At 42.0% G+C, this 24,831-nt stretch overlaps 1 protein-coding gene across 1 annotated transcript in view; it reads right to left on the bottom strand.

Moving 5' to 3' along the window:
- The window catches only part of LOC136867279 (uncharacterized), a 110,790-nt gene extending 88,242 nt beyond the window's left edge, over nucleotides 1-22,548 (bottom strand). The window contains exon 1 of the mRNA XM_067144429.2: nucleotides 22,430-22,548. The gene's annotated coding sequence lies outside the window, so the exon portion shown is untranslated. The remainder of the gene's footprint in view (nucleotides 1-22,429) is intronic.
- Nucleotides 22,549-24,831: the final 2,283 nt, after the last annotated feature.

Here is a 24,831-nt window from a genome sequence, read left to right as displayed (position 1 = left end):
ATTGCTGTGACCATTCCTCTTTTCTGTGTTCTACCATCTTCCCTATTTACCTAACGCTAATTAAATGGGTTCTATAGGCACTTCCCGGGGAGCATTCAGTATTCGAACATTTGTTGTACCCTGCCAGCTGGCATCACAGCAACTTTTCCTATACGACCATCACCTAACGTTATTTTCTGAATCCCTGAATAGTTACATATCAATCTTTCGTAAATCACTGTTGAAATTACCTTAATATATGCTGCGGTTTCTAGATTGTCCAACTGAATCAAGTCTATTTGGTCTTATGATTGTTTCAGCAGTGACCGGATCCAATTACGAAAATCCCACGTCGATGGCTCATTCTCACGTTCAAATATGCATTTCAGAGTATTCCTCCTTGCAATTTTTTTTTTGCCATGATATTACTTATCGTTTCATTGTTTCGCTGAAAATAATTGAACGAATTCACACAAGTAGAACTCGAAACAAACTCGTAGTTTTCTTAACAAGTACACTTGCCGTGACACGAGCGACTAGCAGGAGAATGCAGAGCAGACACCCTTCTCTCACCGCTAACAGCGGCCAACGAATGGGCTCAAACTAAATCACAAAATTCACACATTTTTAAGAACAAATCTACACTGCCAAATTTGTACAAACAGTAAAAGATCTGAAAGAACTAGGACCACCAAATCTACTCGACCGAAACGAAATTTCAAAGATTACTCACACGCGGTGTTTCGAGGAAGAAGAGGGGAAACTCACCAATACACGTGATCAATGCAACGAAAATGTATTTACCTACTCGTTGCTTATGAACAACTAATGGGCTAAAAGAAAAGCTAGAAAATGCTGATTCCGCGTGGTCTTGACCCATTCGCGAAGCAGAAGAAGAAGAAGAACAAGAAGAAGACAGTTGTGAAATTACTAAGTGGTTTTTTAGAAGTCAATTCAGGTTTAGAAAAGATTATTCCAGTGAAGCTCAACTTAATAGCATTCTGACAAGATATAGCTTATATATAAATTCAGGAGGTCAAATGGACTGTATCGCATATGACGAATCAAAGGCTCTAGATAGGGTAAATCATGGGAGATTATTGACGAAAATGAGGGTTGTTGGAGAAGACGAAAGAGTGGCTACAATTCTAGAAAATATAACTCAGAGAATTTGACGCATTATCTTATCCTGTAATGATTAAGAGGAGGTTCCACACGGCAGAATTATTGGAGCCTTATGTTTTCCGAAATATAGGTATATCAGAAAGTTATTTACAGTACTATAAGTTATTTACTATGTCACTTGAATCACAAATAAGGCTTTTTTGTGAATGATGTTCTGCTCTATGCAGCAATAAATAAGTTACAGTATGTGAGCGACTACCCCAACAATGTTCTGAGATAGATAGCAGACAACGGTATGATTGCAAACGGGATGAAAAGTGAGGTGTTTTTACCAAGACCACTCAGTTTTATTTTCTGTGTTGATGGGGTGACAGTATCTCATGGAGATCACTGTAAGTAGGCCTACTTAGGTGTTAAAAAACGAAAATCGTTATTCGAATAGAACATTGACGAGCTTTTCAATAAAGATTAAATATCCATTCATATGGTTATGAGTTATGAGAGTATTTAGGGGTTGTAGTTAGGATGTAAAGGAAAGGGCGTAATTGTCAACGATAAGACTCCAATTAGAGTATGGATACAGTGAACGGAACCCTCACCAGTATTATTTGATTCGACAACTGGGAAAAATCCAAAGGAATTTAGAATAGTGTTACGGTACCTTCCGTGCCGTCAGAGAAGAGATGGCGTAGAATGATATTAGTTGACGAATATTACTAAGTGGTTTTATATTCGTTTATAGGAAGATGAATTAGAGATTGGCATTATTTCCCAAAGAACATGTTAGATCAGTTTTTAGTTTCTTTGAAATCATTTAAAGGAAAGACTAAGTAAACAACTTAAAAGGAATATGCCACCTGAGCAGCAGTCCTAAGTGCGGATAAGTAGTTACTATGTTTGTGAAGCTAAAGCGTCTCTAAAACCAAGTTATCAGTGAAAAACAGGTGATGGTCATGGTGACGACAATTTTGCACACATCAAGGTTTGAATACAGTCGTGCGCGACTCTACAGCCATATCTTCCCCACAATTCCCGGCAGCAAGATTCCAAGCTCACTTTCTGTAATCTCATGTAGGGATTTTCTTTAAAATTACTGAGCAGGTGGATTTAAATGGCTGGTCTTCATTGTATGCGAGAGTGATTTTAATAGGACATTTAAATGTTGTGTATCCAAATGTAACATCCAATTTAAACTGTTGCAGTTCTGGCAAATTTGAATGATTGTTATTTATTTTGGCAATATTCTGCACATATCGCTGAACATTCAGACTAAACACCGGCAACCATGGGAAGATTAAATATAAATGTCTTATTGTGATGGTACATATCACATCCCAACGTTGGATTTACTATTATTATTATTATTATTATTATTATTATTATTATTATTATTATTATTATTATTATTATTATTATCAGACGCGAAAAAGACCAGAAAATTGATCACGCAACGCTTACTTAGAAGTTGTGCATTTCCTTCTTTGCCAGGTAGCCATCAATTTTTCTCTCATCGTGGTTCTTCGTTCTTCTGTCCACTTAGCTCCTGTCTTCTTATTGTGGTTTCTCTCTGATTCTACTTCGCACTTGCTGATTTTCGTTCTGTAGCAGGTTCGGTCAGCGATGTCGGCCACTTTGATTCCTGATTTTTCCATGTCTTGGCGGATTTCCGTTGTCCACTTATTTGTTTTGATGTTTTCTGTTGCCTCAAATAAGATTCTTATCAGTCTGTCTTCTGGAAAGAGTTTGATGTGTCCGTAAAATTTCAGGCGTATTTTTCTAATGTCGGCGCAAAGTTTGAAAGCTCCTCGGTTTTTGTACGAGATTGCAGTCGGTATCCTTCGTCAGTCAGTTTTGGGCCGATAATTTTTTCTGGTGATTTTATGTTCCTCTTTCAGAATGTCTTCGAGTACTGTTTTTCTGTGAAGATCCTGTGTTTCACTCGCTTATAGTATTTCAGGTTTGATCACAGTGTTGCAATGTCGAATTTTGGTGAAGATTGAAAGGCATTTTTTTGTTCGAAATGTTTTGCGTTCGGCCGAGGGCTCTCCTCATTTTCTGGATGCGGACCTCGAGGGCCTTCTGTTCTTTTCCTGTTGGTACTACAATTTCTCCGAGATATCGGAACTCAGTTACTTCGACTGTGCCAAATTTCGTGTCCAAATTCTGGAGGCTGCAGTGGTTACATATGACCTTGGTTTTTGAGAAGGAGATTTGTAGGCCGAATGTTTCTGAGCATTTCTTGAGGGTTTCGATTTAGCTGATTGCCTGTTGTTCGTTTGTTGCGAGGATCGCGAGATCATCTGCGAAAGCGAGACAGGAGATTTTTACATGTATTCTTGTCATAATTAATGGTTGCCAATTTCCTTGAGCTTTTAGAGCTTGTTCCCATTCTCTCATGATTTTGTCCAGGGCTATGTTAAAGAGTAGTGAGGAAGTCCACCTCCTTGTCGGACACCGGTTTCTATCTGAAATGTTTCAGATATATTTTCCAAGAATTTTACTTGGGAGGTTGTGTTGGCGAGTTATTCAGATGAAATTTTTGAGTCTTGTTTTCCAGTCCGTATTCACTCAGTGTTGGAAGAGGGATTGCCGATCAATGGAGTCGTATGCTTTCTGGAAGTCCACGAAGGTGCAGATTGTGGGTTGTTTTCCTGTGTGTCGTAGTTTCAAGATAGTTTTCACATTGAGTATCTGTTCTGTACAGGATCTGTGGGGCCTGAAGCCCGCTTGGTATTCGCCTATGAGTGGTTCTAGTTGTTCCTGTGTTCTCTTGAGAAGGGCTGCGGAGAGGATTTTGTATGCGACTTGCACCAGGGAAATTCCCCTGTAATTGTTCACATCTGCTCGGTCACCTTTTTTTGTGAAGTGGAACGAGAAGGGCGTCTGGCCAGTTTTCTGGTAATTTTTCCGTTGTCCAAATTTCTTGTATGATTTGTGTGAGTTCTTGGCGTGAATTCTTTCCTAGATGTTTAAGAAGCTCTGCTATGATGCCGTCGTCTCCGGGTGCCTTGTTGTTTTTCAGTCTTTGTATGTGTCGGTGTATTTCCTCTAGTGTAGGTGGGGATGAGTCTGGGTTTGGGTTCGGGTGGGATTTACGTGGAAACCTTTCTGTTGGTTCTGGGCAGTTGAGTAGTGACTCGAAGTATCTCTCCGGTTCCTTGGTGTTTTCGTCATCTGTGAGTGCCAATTTTCCGTTTTGTTTTCTGAAGCAGAGGTTCTTGAACGTGTACCCATTTAATCTGTTGCGGAAGACGCTGTAAAAAATATCTGGTGTTGTAGTTGCGGAAGTCCGGTTCGGCCGACTTCACTTGGTCTTCCAGGCATTTCCTCTTGATTTGTCTGGTAAGTTTAGAGGTCTGTCTTCGGATTTCGCGGAATCCTTCCTCGTTTTCAGGTGCACGGTTGCTGAAGAACTTCTGGTATGAGGTTTCTCCATTCAATATGGCTTGGTCACATGCGGTGTTCCAAAAAGGGTGTTTGCTCTTTTTCTGTAGTGGGATTTGCTCTGATGCACTCTTCATGATTTTGTCCTGGAATTCGTTCCAAGGTTTGGCTGGGATTTTTTCCCACGTTTCGCTGAGATTTGATGTTTTCATTTGTGTTGTGTACAACTTTTGTTTGCCTTGGATTTCTGGTAGAAGCGTTTTGGGGTAGATTTCACTTTGATTCTCGTTAGATGATGGTCCGGGTCAATAATGGCTCCTCTGCGGACTTGGACGTTGTGTGCTTCTTTTTGTGCACGGAAAGAGATGGCGACATGATCGATCTGGTATTTGCCGCAGCAGGTGTTGGGTGATTCCCATGTGAAGAGCTTATTGGGTTTTTTCCGTAGGGATGTTGACATGATTTTCAGGTCGTATTGTTGACAGAGCTCGATAAGGCGTTTGCCGTTTTTGTTAGTCTCTTCGTATGCTGGGAATCTTCCTGCGGTTTTCCTGTAGCACTTTTCTTTACCAATTTTACCGTTGAAATCGCCGAGGAGAAGGATTGTGTCTTTTTGAGGGATTTTGATTAGTGTGGTTTCAAGTTTGTTCCAGAAGTTTTGTTTGTTTCTGATCTTTGCAGTCGTCGGTGAGTGCGTGGGCATTTATAAAGGTGTAGTAGCGATTTGCACAGCGAAGTCGGAAGCTCATAGTCTGTTGTTTATGGGTGTGATCTCTTCCACGGAGTTCACGATCTTTTTGTGTACGAATAAGGCCATGCCTAACATTGGTGTGGCTTTCCCTACTGTTCGTGTAGTTTTGCTCTTTAATTTACGGTAGTTACCATATTCTGATGTCTCCGACTCAGTGAGTCTGGTCTCTTGTACGGCGAGTAGCTGGATTTTTTGCTGATCTAATTCTGATGTTAATCTGAGAAGTTTGCCTACTTGCAGGAGTTTTTATGTTTAGCGCGCCGATGTAGAAGGGCGTTTTAGTGGGAAGTTTGCCAGAAAGCTCCAACTCTCTCTTTCGTGTAAGCCCGGCTCCTTCAGAATCCGAGTGATCGGTTGCCGCCTTCGTTTTCAGTTGGCAGGTGGACTGGTTACCACCTGGAGTAATGTTGTTCTTACTTGCACGATTCATGGTGTGCTTGTTCTTGAGCGACAGGGTTGATCCCGATGGATCGGAGTACAATCAGTTGGGTGAGTTCCTGAAGGTTTTCTGAGGCAGCCACTCCGACTCGGAGTACAGACGCTGACCAGTTGCCACAGCAAATAGGTGAACAAACGCTACTGGATTTATTGTTATCCTATGCCGTTGGCCATCTAATGGCTCTTCCGCCTTTAGGGGCAGTTTCCCTCCCCAAGGGCAACAGAGTGCCCTGAACCTATACCCACTCATCCGCCCTCCGAAGAGGCCATTGGCACTTGGCAGAGGAGGAGGACCACTTATACCGGTGGTCACTCGGTTTGTGGACGCAGTTTAACGTCATTTACTGGTGTAAGTTAAGAATATTTGAAGCTGGAAGGTCTCAATGTTAGGTATTAGTAATTTGTTTTGTACAGGTAGTTGGAAAACACACATCTATGTCCAGGTTTGGTACAACAAGAGAAACTTTGTGAGTCATGCCGGAGAATCCCGCCTTACACATGGATACCCACACATCATACTTCGGACGTGGTCGAGTCATAGACACGTGTACCAATGTTACCATGGCACTGGATATCTCTCGCTCTTGTTTGGACACACGAGCCGTTAGGAACTTGGATATCGAGAAGTGGTGGGGAGGAGAAGTCTACTAAAACATCGGAAGGGAGTGGTACAGCGTATAATTTACGGAGGACAATTACTGTGAACATTAACGAGTGTGCGTTTGATTATGGACGAACGGAACAGTGTTGTTTGCTTGTTAATTATTAACTCTTGTGCTAAGGTACTGATCTTGGCATTCGTATTTTATGGCAACTTTTATTAATCTATGGCACGCTTTCAAGGCACAAACTAACAGCGTGTGTTTGTGAAAAAGAAAGTGTCCCTCAAACCAAGTGTTAACAGTGAAAACGAGGTACAGTATCAAAGTGATATGCCATGTGTTGATGGCCATAGCCGGCAATTTGTGTTTATACGCAGAGACAGTGAAGGGCATTTATCCAAATATACAGGGTGAACACAAAATGACGCACTTGTAGGTCGGCATGAGATTCCTCATCCCATTGCAAGACAAATCGGATCTTGTGTTGTTGGGAAACAAGTCGAAAACGAGAAGTTGGCAACACTGTCACATCCTGCAGCGCATCGGAATGTAATAGAGAAACATGCATCATCCCGCTCTACCGTACCCGCCGTCGCAGCTCACTCAGTAGACTGCTGGGTTATCAAACCTACATGCACCATGGAGCTTCGGCTCGAATCTACGTCAGGTTGCTTTTCTTTTGTGTGTGTGTGACGTCAGGTCCCTAGTTCCCGTCGTGTTACTGCGTTTGTAAGCATGGCATCCTGCTGTCACATGACAATAGTCGAACACATGACAGTGTGATCCATTCAACTGAATGTATGAGTCGACTAATCACGCAGTGCACAACCATAACTGGTCCTGTCAAGTGCATGTAGGGCGGCTTCCTGATGGAGTACACAAACGGCGAATACGTCGATATGCTTTTAGTGTTGGATGCAACCAATAGCCAAGCTTCTGCTGCTGCTCGTGAGTATGCAGCGCGGTACCCTCAAAGGCGCCATTCCCGATAAGAATCTTTTTCGTCGCCTTGATCAACACCTGCGGGAAACCGGTAGTCTTCGTCCACAAGTAGTGGACTGAGGTCGTCTAAGGACTAGACGTACTCCAGAAACAGAGGACGACGTTCTTGAAGCCGTTCACCAATCACCTCGGCGAAGTACCCGTGATATTGCAAGGCAGTTCCAGGTATCTCAAACACTGCTTGTTGTGTGTTGCACGACGAAAAACTGCATCCATATCATTACACGTTAACTCAACACCAGCGGCCAGAAGACCGTATTCAACAAATACAATTCTATGAATGGCATTTGCAACAAGTTGAAGATAACGAACATTGTATAAAGAATGTGATATGGAGTGACGAATGCAGCTGCCCTCGGAAAGGTATTTTCAACCATCACAAACAGCCATTATTGGTCTGACCATAACCCACATGTCACATGTGAACGTGGCTTTTAGGCACGCTTTGGCATAAACCTGTAGTCTAGGCTGGAATCGTGGGAAGAGTGCTTTTAGGCCCTTACCTATTGCCGGACAAGTTGAATGCGCCCCGCTATCGTACGTTTCTGGGCAATACTTTGCCTGGCGCTTTAGAAAACGTTCCACTTGGTGTACGGAAACAGCTATGGTTTAAGCATGATAATGCACTGCCACACTTTGGAATGACTGTGCATAACTGGTTAAATGAAGTGTACGAGGGAAATGGATTTGTCGTGGAGGTCCAATGTTCTTGCCTCCACGTTCACCGGACCTTAATCCACCAGATTTTTATTTGTGGGGACACTTAAAGAAACATGTTTATAGTACTCCACCCATGGATGTACAAGACCCAATAGCTCGCGTGCATGCTGCATCGGCAAAGGTGGATGCAGGTGTGTTGCGTAGGGTGCGGTAAAGTATGCTCCAGCGAGTGGCGAAATGTTTGCAAATGCAAGGTGGTCGCTTTGGACATCTACTGTGAAGTGAACGTTGCTCGTAAGTGTACGTACCGGCTCTGTGAAGATAAGACTGGACGTCACACGTACAGTATGGCATTATTGTGCGTAGCATAATGGGCAATCCAGTGTAGCCTACCTAATGTGTTTCCTTGTACCGCATTGGATAGAGAAGATGTTACTGTATCCACTATTATGTTCTACGTATTGGCTTTATTTGTGCCATGGACGAAACAAAGTGGTCGTTTACGTCTGTAATAAGTTCATGTTATGTTTGAATGTTTAAATAAAGGTAACTGTAACGGTAAGACAGAACATAGTGTATTGCATAGTGGAGGTGTACATTGGATAAAATTTGATACATTAACTGAAAAACAAAATTGGCGCAAACGCGACTCGCACATCGGTGCATCCGCACAACCGGCATTTATGACATTACCTTGTCTCACCGAGCTAATGAGACAGCTCCGGCAGAGCGCCAAGTTCATGTGACCTGTGCTTGGCCACGCTGCACGCCGTTACAGCGTTGCCAGAGCCTCGTTTCTTAACTCGCATGTCTATGAAACCTATTGGTGAGAGTAGGTTTTGCAAGATAAACTTTTGTCGTGAATTTAGACGAGGAACCCCATGCCGACCTCCACGTGCGGTATTTTTTGTTCACGCTGTATGCTTTCTAACTATTGGTCATCGCGCTCACTACAAATGGTACGAGTAGAGTCCTCACTGTCGTATTCCTACTACTTTTATTTTTATTCTAGGATTGTTCAATGTACATAGGGAGTCTTCCAGCAGTTGTAAATACAGTATTTGTTGGGTGTGTTGCTATCTACTTGTATTTGCGTGGTGAGGAATTGCTTATGCACAGATAATGGTTAGATGCGAATATAGATGGTTTATTTTTTAATTAGTGAAAATGTTACTGGAGAATTTAAGTGCAGTTCCTAGCCGCTTATTCGTTTTCAGTGAGTTAGGTAAGGCCCAGTTATCAAAATAACAGTTTTTCAGCTCTATAAACACGACCCGTGTGGAATCTGTTATGCTCTACGATTTATTATTAGTTGTTATGTTCTAAATCGAGGAATCCTATTGTGACCTCTGGCTCCCATACCTGCATTTTCGGCAAATTATATTATTTATTTATTTATTTATTTATTTATTTATTTATTTATTTATTTATTTATTTATTTATTTATTTATTTATTTATTTATTTATTTATTCACTCATGTTGAATTTGATTTCACTGGAAGTCGCCAAGCGATATTTACACTCAAATATGGTGCAAAAAATTAATATTTCGATCAATTAAATTATATATTTTATTTATTAGCGTCCGACAGAAGGGCGGATATTTTAAGTAGATTACAATTGTCACCCAACAGTGGAGCAATAGTCAGTGGTCTATTACACTACAGTATTATTGTGTGCTATTTGTTTTATGTCGCACCGACACAGACAGGTTTTATAGCAACGGTGGGATATGACAGGGCTAGGAGCTGGAAGGAAGCGACCGTGGCCTTAACGGAAACCATGAAAACCATCTTCAGGGCTACCAACAGTGGGAATCGAACCCAATCATCTCCCGAATGTAAGCTCGCAGCTGTGACTCAAACCGCGTAGCCAACTCTCTCGATTGTCCCATAGTAACGCTTTCTCGAATATTACTATACACGTTAAGTATAAACGTCTGCCGTTTCTGATTTACGTGAGAGAGGTAAAGATCTTTCGATGAACAAATTAAAGCGCATCAACATGTATTGTTATAAATTGACATTGCACTTAAATCGATGCACTGTACAATGAATTTTAAGTTGCGACGGTTCTTGTGATCTTAATTGTGTAGTTTAGTTTCACACATCTAGCCCAAGAAAGCAATCATATATACGACGTGTGACTACCATGTAGCATAAAGGAGTTCTTATAACTGCATTTTGATGTGGCAATTGTAGTATTACAGCTTGAAATACTGTATTTCTCGAAGTAAAGGGTATCCTCGCGCAGTTTCCATTCTCTTGCTTTCTTAGCACAATACCTTGCTTTTCCTCTATATTGGGAGGAGGAGAATTCTTTCAGTGAAATGTCACCAGTCACGGCACAGCATTCTCTTAAGAGACTTTCTGAGATAGTTTCTTTCTACACAAGACAAATGCTCTGCTAATAAGCCCTGCAACAATTCAACTACGGTATAGATGTCGGGCAACACTTGATAATATCTTGTCATTTTCCACTGACGCCACTTCTCAAAATTTTGTATGAACACCAAATGCGAAAGAAACAGAACAGGGAAGGGATACAATACTTTGACAGAACATGTACGGCTGTTGTTCTTGAAGCAGAGAGCATAGAGATCGCTCAGCACTCACTCAATATCTCTGTCAAATAATAATCAACATAAAATCAACGGATAGGTGTACGTTTTAGCCAATTATGATTATGAAATCATTTAGTGTGGATTTCTTAAGTACAACAAATTTTTCAAAAGATATTAAAAACAGTCGGCGAAGTGTTCATTAAATAAATACATACGAGGGTTGTAGATGAAGTAGTGCAACGTAGTCCAGACACTCGCAGGAGATCGGGCATGCAAAAATAAGATATGGGAGCGGTAAGGTGGCGCTATTATCGATGTGTAGTGCGCATTTCACGGGCATCCAGTTGGGAGTGTTTCTGCTGTGTGGCGTTGAAGTGAAGAATGCCAATTTCACCGCTCTAAAACATGCTTTCAAAAGGTGATCAGCGTTCGTGGATTTAAATCGAGATTGTCCGCGGCAAAAATACATCAGAATGTTGTCGAGGATTAAATGAAGCCTATGGCGAGAATGCATTACCGTACAGGACAGTTGCACGATGGAGCCAGGAATGAGAGGGCGGATTTTCATCGCACAGGTCGGCCGTCCATTTCTCAAGATCAGATTGACATGATGGGTGGTCTCGTTTTCGTAGACCATTGATGGGCTGTCCGGAAATTATCCGTAGAGGTTGCTCTCAGTCAACAAACGGTGTGGCACGTACAGACGAAATGTCTTAACATGAGGAAAATTGTATCCCGTTGGGTTCCACATCAACTCGCCGACGTACAGAAATGGCACAGAATGCACTCGCTGGCATCCACCTAGACAGATACCGCAACGAAGGAGACGCATTTCTGCAGCGTATTGTCGCCATAGATGAGACGTGGGAACGAGCCTACGAGTCTGGATTAGAGCGTCAATGGAATTAATGGCCCAGGTTCGCCACGTTCTCAGACATTTCAACAAGAACCCAGTCGGGTGAAGCTTATGCTTATTGTGGCAGACGACTACGAGGATATTATTCTTACGCATGTGTGCCTGAGGGACAAACCCTCAACAGTGACTACTAGTGCCGAAGACTGGAGGACATCTGCGTCCGGATATGCGGTGCAAACGTTCCCATTTACTGCGAGACGTTCGCTGTATTGTGTTGCATGACAATGCGCTCTTACTGCAACGGTTGAATAGGAGGTCTTGGAACACCCTCCGTACACACCAGACATAGTACTTGTGACATCGAGCTGTTTCCAAAGTTGAAGGAACCCCTCTAAGGCCACCGATTTTCCCACGTGGCATTTGAACTCCGCGCAGTAGGGCGCTCCGTCGCTGTCATCAATAAAGCACGCCTTGCCAACGGTCCCCAATGGCTTCCCGACATTTGGCAAAAGGTAATAGTCTTTGGGGGTGACTACATTGAAGGAATGCAATTGTACTTGTCAGTGCACTAAATATTGTGTTCTAACAACATTGCCACTACTTTATTTACAGCCCTCGTAGATAAATGCATGAGTAAATAATGATAAGGGACATGGAATGTTTAATGGGTGTACCGGGCGGTACACCTCCACGCCGCTAATTCAAACATTGCGCCAGTTGAGACTCCTCTGCAGGAGAAAGCCTGAACTTTAACAACCATGTTAATTCTAAAGTTTCTCAGAAGATGTCGCTATTGTAAATTTTGAAGAGTTCTGAACTGTGTCTTTTTCGATTTATATTTGTTTTCTCTGTAGTGAGAAGTGTGAACATTCTCTTCGAGATGGCACTACTGAAGAACTACAATTGTGCACCCTGGTGCGAAGTGAAGGAACTGTTTTTTTGAGAAATTTTGTGTTCATAAGTTTGTTCTTTGTTAAATTTCTTTCAGTCATTTTTATTGGGTTTGCTGTATAACCCTTCTCTTTCCGCTTGTTTTGAATTTAGCCAATCCCGAATTTCTTTAATTAATTTTTAACCAATAATGTGTGTCTTCTCCGATATGGATATGTTGCTTGATCCTAGCCAATAAAGTTGAGGGGGTGTGGGTTCTCATTCATGAAACGTCTCGAATTTTCCGAGAGGGTATATAAACTGCTGATTTTCTTGTCTCCTGGCCACTTCAGTAACATCTTTCCTAGTGTGATTATGTAGCAGGGAGCGGGAAGCGCCTCTTCCTTCGGGCAGCAGTTAATAACTTCTTTGCTTGCTAGCTCAGCAGTTTAACCCTCGGGGCGGGTTCGAAACTTTTATCATGTAACCTTCCTTTAAAATGTAAAAGACACTTGGTATAAAATTCCGTCTCTTTAACTACAAATCGGGATAGAGATTGCCTAACCCTCTCGAGCTCCCTCTCATACCGGTATTGTTTTTGAGGTGACTACGTTTTCATAACTGTTTTTCTTCGCTTCATAATGTAAGTAATTTTCCTATCGTGTCACCTCCGTAGTATGGGATTAGCCCTTGCATAAGCGGCCTAAGAGCCAAATAGGTTTTAAAAAAGTGTATTAGGAGTGCAAGTTACGCCTCCTCTCAAGTTGGTATTTTGGGGCCATGTTATTGTCCTGTTTCTTTAGTGAATAGGCCTCAGTAGGTTGGGTAATTTTACCCCTCTTCTTGTGTGCCTGGAGGGCAGCTTGAAGGTGGAGTTTGGTGTGGCCTTTGATGGGCTTGAACTTTGAGAGCGGGTTTGCTCTTTCTTAAAAGTAGATTTTCTGTGTGCCTCGAGGAGGCTTTACTGGGTAATTGGGAGCAAGTGCTCCTGGGCATGATTGAGGTTTTCTGCCCCTTTGTCAAACCTTGTGTATAAGTAAAGTTGGGCTCATTGCTAAGGGATTGTGAATCTGGGGCTCGAAGCCCAAAATCCATTAATAAACTGTAATTGTACTTTCTTAACTTGTTGATATACTACTGAGTTCCTGTTATACTTGTTATTTCTTGACCTTGAAAAGAAAATATAACCTTTGTTAAATTTTAAATTAACTTTAATTTCGTAAGTAAAGACCTGTTCATCCCAGCACCTTCTTTCACCTCTAACTACCACGGATAACTCCGTAACAATGGGAACCGCAAGTGAATCACAACGTTGACAAGTTTGTAGTCACTATTAATCATGTCACTTCCCTTACCAATATTTACTCCCGAGCCCTTCAATGGTAAACATCTGCTCTTATTATATAGCATGAAAAGTTTGTATCTTGGGAACACCTATTTTGCGCATTACCGCACTCACAAGGTAAGCACGGCATTCGTTCAACTGTTCCACGAGGAACTAAATTGATTATACAGTTTATGTGCGCATACACGTTTGCGTTCTGCATTGCAAAACGTGCGTACCTACTAAGGCGCAGACGTCCACTCAGGCCGCTATCTAATCATTATTATATTACGCCTCAAGCTAAGGAAGAAACTACGACAAGCAGCACGCCCCTTTGCCACCGGGAAGACGAAAGACCCTGTCGTTCTTGCGCAGTTCAAACTCAAACTAACCAACCGTTTTCAGCCACTGCTGCAGGACGGTGTGACAATTGTACGTCAATGGATTCACTCTCAAACAAGCAATTACTGACAGCGCAGAGGAAGTGGTTGGTCGAAGGCGAGGCACACAATGGATTCAAGACGGCATTTGGAAACTCGTAGACGATCGGAGGACTGTGAAATATCGGAGGGGCGAAGTAAATTAAGTACTCGCATAAGATTTGAACCTCCAGGTCAGGAAAAGCCCCCGCGCCGACAAGAGAGCATGGCTGGAGCATAAGGGGGTCGAGACATAACGGGCAGCAGATCGGAATTACATCAAGACGCTGCACCGTACTGTTCGTGAATTAACCAATCATAGAATCAACTCACACGTTCCCTTTACGGACAAAGGCGGCATAATCCCTCTTGGTAGAGTAGAACAGGAGGCGAGATAGGTACAGCAATTCAAGGAGACTGAATCAATCAGCCCCCGGTGTGACCCACGACTTGAACACTACGGCACCACTTCCTCATTGAACACTGAGTTGGGAATGATTGAAACGGAGGAACTCAAACGCGCAATCAAATTTCTGTGCCGGCATGGACCAGACCCCAGCGGAATTCTTGAAAGCTTGTGGAGAAGATTATTAAACAAGTACTGACACACACAGTATCTGAAGATTGGCGGAAAGATGCTATTGTAAAAGATACACCATAAATGTAAGCTCAGTGAATGGAGTAACTGGCGAGGAATCATCCTTCTTTCGATACTTGGTAAAGTGTTCTCGGTCGTTCTACTTAGGCGTTGATACATTGTTAAGAGAGGAACACAATGGGTTCCACCCTGACCGCTCATGTCCTGAACAAATCTTCACGCTCCGTAACATTATCGAGCAGTGCATCGAGTTCCAAAAAACACTAACTCTGAATTTTATCGATTTCAAGAAAGCCTTGTCGTGAAACATCGTAAGCAGTTATGATATCCTAGGTAGATTCAGCATCGTCTTCAAAACTTTCTATCATAACAGCAGTAGTTGTAGAAGGCCGATAACCAGACAACCAACTTCTTCTTCACCGATACAGGTGTCAGACAGGGCTGTATTCTATCACTCTTTATGTTTCTGGTCACCATCGACTTTATAATGCGGAAGGCACTGAGTGGGTGAAGCGCTAGGATCTCGCGGATTGACCACATGCACCTCACTAAGCTCGATTTTGCGACGACGTCTCACTGCTGGCGGAAACCACTACCTTTCTACAAGACATGACTAACAGCTTAGACGCCGACGCTGGGAAAGTTGGACTACGCATTAATGTTGCTGTAATAAAAACCATGTTGTTTGGTAAGGACATTTTGCGACAGAGTGGTTCCAGAAAATTACAAGATATTGTGGCGGAACGTCGAATGCGTCTAGCCGACCAAATTCTTCACTTACCATACTCGAAGAACGCTATGCGATGGGAGTCACCAGGAGGTAGCCGGAAGCCGAGCAGACCACGCAAACATGGCACCAGACGTTCAAAGAAGATCTACGAATAATTAACGTGGGGAAGGACTCGTTGGCGAAAACTTGGTACCCTACGCGCTTCGCGCAGAAGGATCCGATGATAATGGTGATGATGATGATGATGATGATGATGGTATGTTTTTATGATGGTAGAAGTTGAGTGCGATAAGTAACTACAGAATCGTAAAGTTCCTTTTTTTTTTTTTTTTTTTTTTTTGCTAGGGGCTTTACGTCGCACCGACACAGATAGGTCTTACGGCGACGATGGGATAGGAAAGGCCTAGGAGTTGGAAGGAAGCGGCCGTGGCCTTAATTAAGGCACAGCCCCAGTATTTGCCCGGTGTGAAAATGGGAAACCACGGAAAACCATCTTCAGGGCTGCCGAAAGTGGGATTCGAACCCCCTATCTCCCGGATGCGAGCTCACAGCCGCGCGCCTCTACGCGCACGGCCGACTCACCCGGTCCATATTATTTTGAAGAACGTAAATATATGAAATGCCGCTTAGTGTGAAGTAACAAATATTTTCAGGCTTTCTTTCACCAAGCACAAATTTCACATGGAGTCACAGAGATTCGAACCTACGGCACAAATTGGGAAGGATGTGGTTTAAACATCTGAGCCACTGAAAATTCTGAGAAGGTCGTTTTAAATATGTTAAAAAGGACACTAAATATCAGCAGATATCTGAAGAAGGTATGCCTATAATTATTCCCGTGTATGAAGTAACTATCACTCAATTATAACGGGGTATGTATCATGCACTATAAATTATCTCTGGAAGATTACAAAGGAGGAAGTACATAACAAGTGGCAGTATTTATCTTCAAATACATCGCTAAAATCTGTTTCCTGGTCGATCCTAGAGATAGGCACTGAACATGAAACCAATCCGCCAGCTGGTAGCCTTGTACTTCACCAATACAAAATACACCATTGAAAAATCGTCATCCTCTGTAACTGAGCGTACAATGTTATCTATATATTTAAAAAGTTTACTAAAATCAGCGTTATTTATTCCATCCGTCCGTTCTACCGGACCGATTTACTTCCTGTTTTGGTTTCATTCTCTCCGGAATTACCTGCCAGTGAATCATGAGGCACTGATCTATATCTAAGTTCTGTCAGCTTTGAATAATCCTAAAATCGAATTATTAAATGATCACTCCAACAACTGCAGACGGAGGATTACCTAGCCCGCCAGACAATCTGTACCTAGCGAGTTGCATACAGTAAAGGAGCAACAGCTTTACGTATTTTTTTATTTTTTTTATTTTTTTGCTAGGGGCTTTACGTCGCACTGACACAGATAGGTCTTATGGCGACGATGGGATAGGAAAGGCTTAGGAGTTGGAAGGAAGCGGCCGTGGCCTTAATTAAGGTACAGCCCCAGCATTTGCCTGGTGTGAAAATGGGAAACCACGGAAAACCATTTTCAGGGCTGCCGATAGTGGGATTCGAACCTACTATCTCCCGGATGCAAGCTCACAGCCGCGCGCCTCTACGCGCACGGCCAACTCGCCCGGTTACGTAATGATTATGATGCTTGTAATTTAAAGGGGCTTAACATCTAAGTCATCGGCCCTTTTACGTAAATATATCGGCGAATCTAAACGATTAAACATGACGGCGATTTCAAACAAACATGGTGCACATATAAATTAATGCTACCCGGAGAGAAATACCGTGGGAGTAAGACACCCCTAGCATCCCTAGATATGGAGTGGGTAGGGAGTGACATGTGGTGGTGGTGATGATGATGATGATGATGATGATGATGCTTGTTGTTTAAAGGGGCCTAATATCTGAGGTCATCGGCCCCTAGGAGTGACATGTAAAAATAATCGAAAATGACCTAACTTATGTGTGTTGAATCCATACTTTTCGGCGTTATTAAGATGTATCGCGACACTCTGGATGCCGTGTTGGTTTTATTTTTATTTTTTTGCTTTACGTCGCACCGACACAGATATGTCTTATGGCGACGATGGGACAGGAAAGGGCTAGGACTGGGAAGGAAGCGGCCGTGGCCTTAAGGTACAGCCGCAGCATTTGCCTGGTGTGAAAATGGGAAACCACGGAAAACCATCTTCAGGGCTGTCGACAGTGGGGTTCGAACCTACTATCTCCCGAATACTGGATACTGGCCGCACTTAAGCGACTGCAGCTATCGAGCTCGGTAGGATGCTGTTTAAGTCCAAGTTTTGCCTCAATCGCCATGCGGGTCAGAAGGGGTGAGAAAGAACATGTCCAAAAAGACCCTATCCTAAGTCGTCGCCATAAGACCTATCTGTGTCGATGCGACGTAAAACAAATTGTAAAAAAGAAAGTTTGTAAATGTCAATTAACGTCACAATAAAGAAATACGTAATGATATAATTAACAGGTAATACGAATCCCAAAAGTTGATGATGATGATGATGATGATGATGATGATGATGATGACGTTTGTTGTTTAAAGGGACCTAACATCGAGGTCATCGGCCCCTAATGGTACGAAATGAGATGACAAATTAAAAGTCCAAAATCCTCCACTGACCAAAATTCAAAGCGTGAGGACGAAGAATGAATGGATGGATTGATATGAAGTTAAAACGATCAGTGATCCGACCCACAGTGCCTCACATGCACAGAAGCTGGCTCAATACAATAGTAGTACGTACCAAGGGACTGCTTCTATAGCATGATGCCGAATCGATTAGAATATGCTCGTTCTCGAAACGGGTCCAAAATCCAGGTCATCGGCCCTCATAATGGCATTATCGCTAGAAAAGTAGAACCATGGTATCTCCCATGTTGCGGTACTAATCAACAGTAGCGTAGACTCGCGGTATTCCATACATTAAGGTACGACTCACAAGTAATGAAATTCGCACATGTATTACAGACCTAATGTGTTTCGCACATTGCGGCGCCCTTGACAGGCAACGCAAACCTATGGTGTTCATCACCTAAGTGTACTAACCACAGGGACTCGTACTATCCCGTGGTGTTCCTCATATAGTGGGTACTAATCATAGGCAGGCCAGAACCATGGGTTCCTTCATCCCATGGTGTCGTTCATATAGTGCTACTAATCACAGGTACTGTAAAAGCCGTCGTGCCCACGTTTGCTACTAATCACAAACCTATTTGGTACCCAACATAGTTGTACTACGCGCAAGTAAAGGCGACCCATGGTGTTCCCCGCGTTGTGGTACTAATCACAAATAGTTTCATGGTTCTAATTTGATCATCCCTTGGTCGCCCCTTTTAGTCGCCTCTTACAACAAGCAGAGGATACCGTGGAGGTATTCTTCGTCTGCGTCCCCCGCCCACAGGGGGTAATCCCAAAAGTAAACATTTACAAAAGTACCCGGCCAGCACATGGAGCAATTTTACATCATCGGACAACAAAATTGTCACTAGTACACACGCACGGATGGATCGTTAAGCCTGTACAGATGGCGCAGCAAACGAGTCCCGTGTTCAACCACACGCGCACTGCCTCTACGTGAGCATAAGGCAGTAGCGATCAGTAAGACACTGATGTGTACGTCAACATGGTCGATGAAAGGATGTGAGAGTGGCAAAAAAGAGCAATCGTGTTAGGTCGTGTCCATGGCCATATGGTCAAGTTACTGGATTTGTTGGTGTTTCGCAGCGGACTGTTCAACGTGTCTACAAGCAGTGGTGTACTACATGTGGCCACGAAACACGACGTCAGAACTGTGGTCGGAGAAAGATGCTGACTGAGAGGGACCGGAGACGCGTTTCACGGCTTGTGAATCAAAATCGCTTCCAAATGCGATAGGAATTGCTGCAGTCAGTGAATAAATGTCCATCTCAACCTGTTAGCGAGAGAACCTTGCGATGGGAACTGCATGCAATGAACATTTGGAGTCGGTCACCTCGTAAGAGACCACTGCTCACACATGGCCGTCTTCAATGGGCTACAAATTATCGAACTTGCACAGTAGCTGACTAGCGGAACGTAATGGGGTCTGACGAATCACGTTTTTGCCTGGATTCCAATGACGCACGTCGTCGAGTGCACCGAGGGCCAAGTGAAGCATTTCATCCTGGATGGGTACAAGGTCAGGTTCAAGCTGGAGGTGAGTCTGTGATGTTTTGGGAGTGTTATTCGTATCGTAGACTGCGCCCGCTTCCTGAGGTGACCATTAACATGAACCAGCATGTTTATTTAATCATTTGGGATGATCAGGTGTTGCCTTTCAATCAACATCTGCACGATGCATATGGTATTGATACCCGGATTTTTCAAGATGACAACAGCAAAGTTCATCGGGCTGGAGGGTGACTGATTTTATGGACACTCCCTCACACTGTTATACCTCGTTTGGTCTGCAAAATCACCTGACTTGAGCTCCAATGAAAATCTGTGGGACATGTTGGAACAGCGGGTAAAACGTCATCAGCATCCCCGCAATTTGGTGGAATTGCGCGGTCAAATCCTCAGCGAGTGGCTTAACCTGGATGCAACGTACCTGCACAACCATGTGGACTCAGTTCCTAACCGAATCCAGGCGGTTATCAAGTCCAGAGGCGGAGTTATACGGTATTACATGATGCTTGTAATAACTTCTGCAGGGGTGACTAATTTTGTGTCCGGTGAGCTTATTAAACAAGCCCCATGGCCTCTTAACATGGGAGCGTGGGTTGGCGACCACAGGGTTCTTAGCTGAGTCCTAGCATTGCTTCCACTTGTGCGAGGCTCCTCACTTTCATCTATCCTAACTGACCTCATTTATTTTCACGCCATTCGTGGCCCTTGTCTTCTTTTGGGCAATATCTTCAGTTTTCGAAGTGTCGGACCGCTATACATTTTTTCTCTCTGATTAGTATTAATAGGGGAAGGTTGCCTAGTTGTACTTTCTCTTAAAACAATAATCACCACCAAAACCTTATTAAACAAGTTTAATTAAAAAATAGCTTTGTCCAGTCCGTCCGTCCGTCCGTTCTACTTGACCGATTTGCGTCTTTTTTTTTTTTTTTTTTTTCCTCTCCGAAATTACTCGCAAGTGGATCATCATGCATTGATAGGTCTCAAAGTTCAGTCAACTCTAAGTAATCCTAAAATCAAATCACTAAATGACCATTCCAATAACCGGCTGTTAAACAGGACAAAGACCACATGTGCTTCACACGTCGTACCCGCGACCTCACTAGGGTGTGGGAAAAGCGGAAGAAGTTAATGCAAGTTTATACAAATATTGATAGTGCACATTTTCAATGTCTATTTTAACCTTTGTAATGTCCGCCTGATGGCCATGACGTCAATTCTTTATGGTCTGACATTGTGGTTAGCTGTTTCGAGTCTTGTCGATGGAAGAAAACATCCATGATAATGTTGGCTGGCACGTAGGAGAGGTTGCGGTATATGATTTATTATAATGACTCTATTGCGTGCTAGACATCTGGGTTCAATTCCAAACCTCCCCACAGTGTTCATATAGAGTGAGGTCATATGACGCTATTGATTGTGATTCGTCCGTCGGATGGAGACAATAAGCCATGAGCCAGACCCCATAGTGTTTTCTGAAACAGAGTTCCACCCTCTCCCTATATCATCATCATCATCATCATCACACACCAAGATATCAACTGGAAAGACTTGAACCAGGCCTCTCCGGAGGCCATACGATATTACTTCATATCACCTTTCTAATGCCTGTTTAGGCTGCCTAAAATGGGACTTTTAATACCTAAATGTCCTCACCTTACTGAGTAGTACTTGGTTTAGCGGGAGGGCATTGTCTAGGACGCCTATGTGGATGTTTGGTTAAGGCATTTTGTTTTTAGCTGGAACAATTGCCAACGTTCATAATGTTTTATCATGAAAGCCATTGCTGGTACCGATACATTGTGGGGTATAGTTGTGTTTTATTTTCCTTTAGGTCTGCAAGACTGTTAGGATATTAGGCTGGTAGAATAGTAATAAGCAAAATTATTTAATAACATAATATTATTACTGCACTACCAATGACTTGCCTTAATTCAGAATATAATCCTTTAATACGGCAATATGAACTACATTTAAGAAAAGTTCTGAGCCTATATAAGAAGAATGTTAAAACTGCTCAATTATGTCCTTAAATCATTCAAACATCTACAACTAGAACTTCAACGCATTTCGGAGATAGAGCTCTAGTCAGGTGGTGAAATGGTAACAGAAATTTTTATTATACTTGATACACTATTGTTTCCAAAGAATATTATAGTATTGCATTTAAGAGTACTAAAAGTATAAATGTACTACATACCAGGTGAGTGCATTGCACCTGACATTTCCTGTTAGGTATCCCAACGAACGTCAGCGGTGGTGTGATGGTTGATTTTCCTTTAATCACTCAATGCACCATCACAGCAAGACCTTAGCAAAAACATGAATATGAGAGGTTTTTACACAATGCATCAAACTGTCATATGGTTGTGCAAAAAAGTGCCAATTATAAGCTTTCAGTAGGGTATGAAATGAACACTAAAAGCGATGGCAAACTGATAGAAAACGAGTGTGCAATTGTGAAGCAGAAGTAGTTGTCCATCTAGTACAATTTCCGGTAAACTGCTGGCTGGAGTCGTCGTGGTGCCATAGGTTAAGTGGGGTGCTGCTAATACAACTGTGATTGGTAGGTGGATTTGAATCCCACTTGAGATTATTAATTTTATTCGCACTTTTTACTTCATGAATCATCCTCAAAGCCAATGTATCCGAATACCCTCACGTCATGGGTTATGTACGTATTTACCGTATTTACGCAAATAATCCCCAGCACCCTAATTTTAGGAAGGCTCATTTTGAAGAAAATGAAATGAACTAAAATTCTCTCCATCAAAATAGTAATATAGGTATAAACAAACATTTCATATCACTCCACCAATTCCACACGTTATTTACACAAATATGAACTTGTTAATTTACGGATATAGCTGCTTTGCCTGAGATGATAAAAATACATTATCACTGCTATAAAATGCCACGAAAATTAGCAATAGGCCTACTTACGTGACAGGTATTTCAGTAACCTGAACTTGAAATAGGCTTGATTCCCTGTAGATCAGAGGATTCATTGTCTCTGGCTTCATTAGAATACTCTCCTAAATTACAAATTTGTCACAGTCCACGTCTAAAACACTTCTCACACGCGGTCTCTTTTTACTCGAATAGTAACACAACCGATGGTGGATAGTTCTTTTCGTGCAATGTAAACACTTGAAACAGACATACCAACGCAGTCGGATGTTAAGTTTAGTTACGATTACTAGACTAGGGGTCACCAGTTGGGTGCGCAGTAGCAAGCCACGCCTCCTGATGTCACGCGGTACGCTAGGGCTCTCTAAAGACTAGGTATGCTCGCCCGCCATTATGGTTCATTCCTGCAGTATGTTGGTAAGGCAGGTGACCGCCCCAGCCTTGTATATCCCTCTTTTTTTTCTGTTCTCCACGCTAGAAAATAATGCTAAACTAACATACTGTAAAAATACTCATTCTCAGTGTTACTCACACGGTTACTCAACATAAATATTAGTATATTTCGTACATTATTGTGTAATTTTTACTCGAGACGGTGATTGTAAAAGCAAGGTCGTTGATAATTTGCCTTTCATTAAACAAACCAGGCATGTACTGTCACTGGAGAAATATTAGAAAAAATAGCTTACTAATAAATCGGTTTATTATTATTATATTATTGATGGGTAGAATAGATTGTTCGTAAGCTTTGCGCCGCGGTACCGTCAAATGAAATGAGGGACACCGTGGTATTGATATAGGCTACTGTCATTCTTAAATCGTAGAATTTGACGTGGTAATCGGTCAGTGTCGAAGATATATAAATTGTGATCGAATATTTTGATACCATATGATTTCAGTCGGCATTTAATACTTGCGTGAAATTGATTCAGCGCTATTTTCAATGTTGTCGAAATAATAAGAAAATTATTCTTCGAACAAAAATAACGCTGAAATGTGATGTACGAATACAAACACACCCAAGTAACTGGGATTCTTTTTTCTTTCTTCTAAAATTTAGTCCCTTTTCTTATTTACCAGTATTTTAAAAAAAGACTTCTATTTGAAAAATAAACTTAATTTTTGTTGAGTTTTATGAATTCGGGAAGAAAATAGGAACAGAGTAACTACTTCTATATCTGAATCTTCTCTTCCAACCTGAAGTATTGCACTGATAATCAGTTACCAGTGACTTGTAAGGAGAGTGACAAAGGAGCTGTGGAGAATATTGAAATTTTTTGACTTTGGCAAAGTTAACGGTACATTTTTTAACAGAGATTCCTCTGGTTTGAGGAGAATTAGTATTATTTCTCAACACCTTATTAAACTTCAAAGGGTTGCAACATTGGTTAACTTGCTCAGGCAGCACATTAAAAAAAAAAAAAAGATATTTAAGTAATATTTTACAAATTTACTGTCTCCTTTTATTACAGTATTTACAAAACAATAACATTCCATTCTTTGTTTACATTTTTCTCTTCTTTTCCGAAGCAGTACCATACATTTTACCTCGTTTCCGTACATTCTTGTTCAAGTCCACAACAGCATAAGATCGAATTTTGAAGAAGTGTCTATTTATTTTTACTTTTAAATTACAGCACGTTGGAGAGCATGTACTGATATATTCATCATTCAAAATTTTCTCCGTTACAAGATTTGCATCATTTTGCATCATATAATGCTTATAGTTGTTACAGAAGACCACACAGTTACAAATTAACTTCATAACTTCGCAATTTGGTTTATTTAGGCCACCCAAATTTAAAAAAAATACGGATGTTTCAGAGCTTGAGTCAGAAGCTCATAGGCCTAGTTTAAAACCTGTCTGCATATAGGCCTACCACAGATCTTAGTTTTCAATAATGGATTTGTTGTACTACAACCAACGTTAAACAAATTATTTCTGTCATGTGAAGTTAGTTTTGACAAATATTGTAAGTGTGGTGTTTGGATGTTGAACTCCTGTTGCCGGACTTTGGGGGCAGAACTGAATATTGAATGATCAATGTGACTGAATTAAGGGGTGTAGTAGGCTAATGTCAGTGGGAGCTAGATGCAGGTTTTAAGTCAGCAGTTGAATTAGAAGGTGTAGCAGAGGCAGTGGAGACATAATGCAGACCAGAAAGGAATCTAAACAACCTGTGTCCCGCAGTAGAGACATTGCTACAATCAGGTGCAGAATAACCCACCATTATGTAACGAATATCCACATAAATATAGCACTATTCTGTCCCTGCACGCGGTGTTTAAAGCAATACGTTCAATGTGACGAAGCGAGCGCTTGTAGGAGAAACTAGAGTTTGATCACATGGCGCATTACGCATGTATGAACCAAAATGGCGGTTAAGCATACCCATCTTATAGAGCCTTACGGTACGCATGTTCGCTAAACGAAG

The sequence above is a fragment of the Anabrus simplex genome, chromosome 3, assembly GCF_040414725.1.
Source record: "Anabrus simplex isolate iqAnaSimp1 chromosome 3, ASM4041472v1, whole genome shotgun sequence".
Taxonomy (NCBI): domain Eukaryota; kingdom Metazoa; phylum Arthropoda; class Insecta; order Orthoptera; family Tettigoniidae; genus Anabrus; species Anabrus simplex.
The sequence above is the reverse complement of the archived record's forward strand: the minus strand, read 5'-3'. Positions and strand labels throughout refer to the sequence as shown.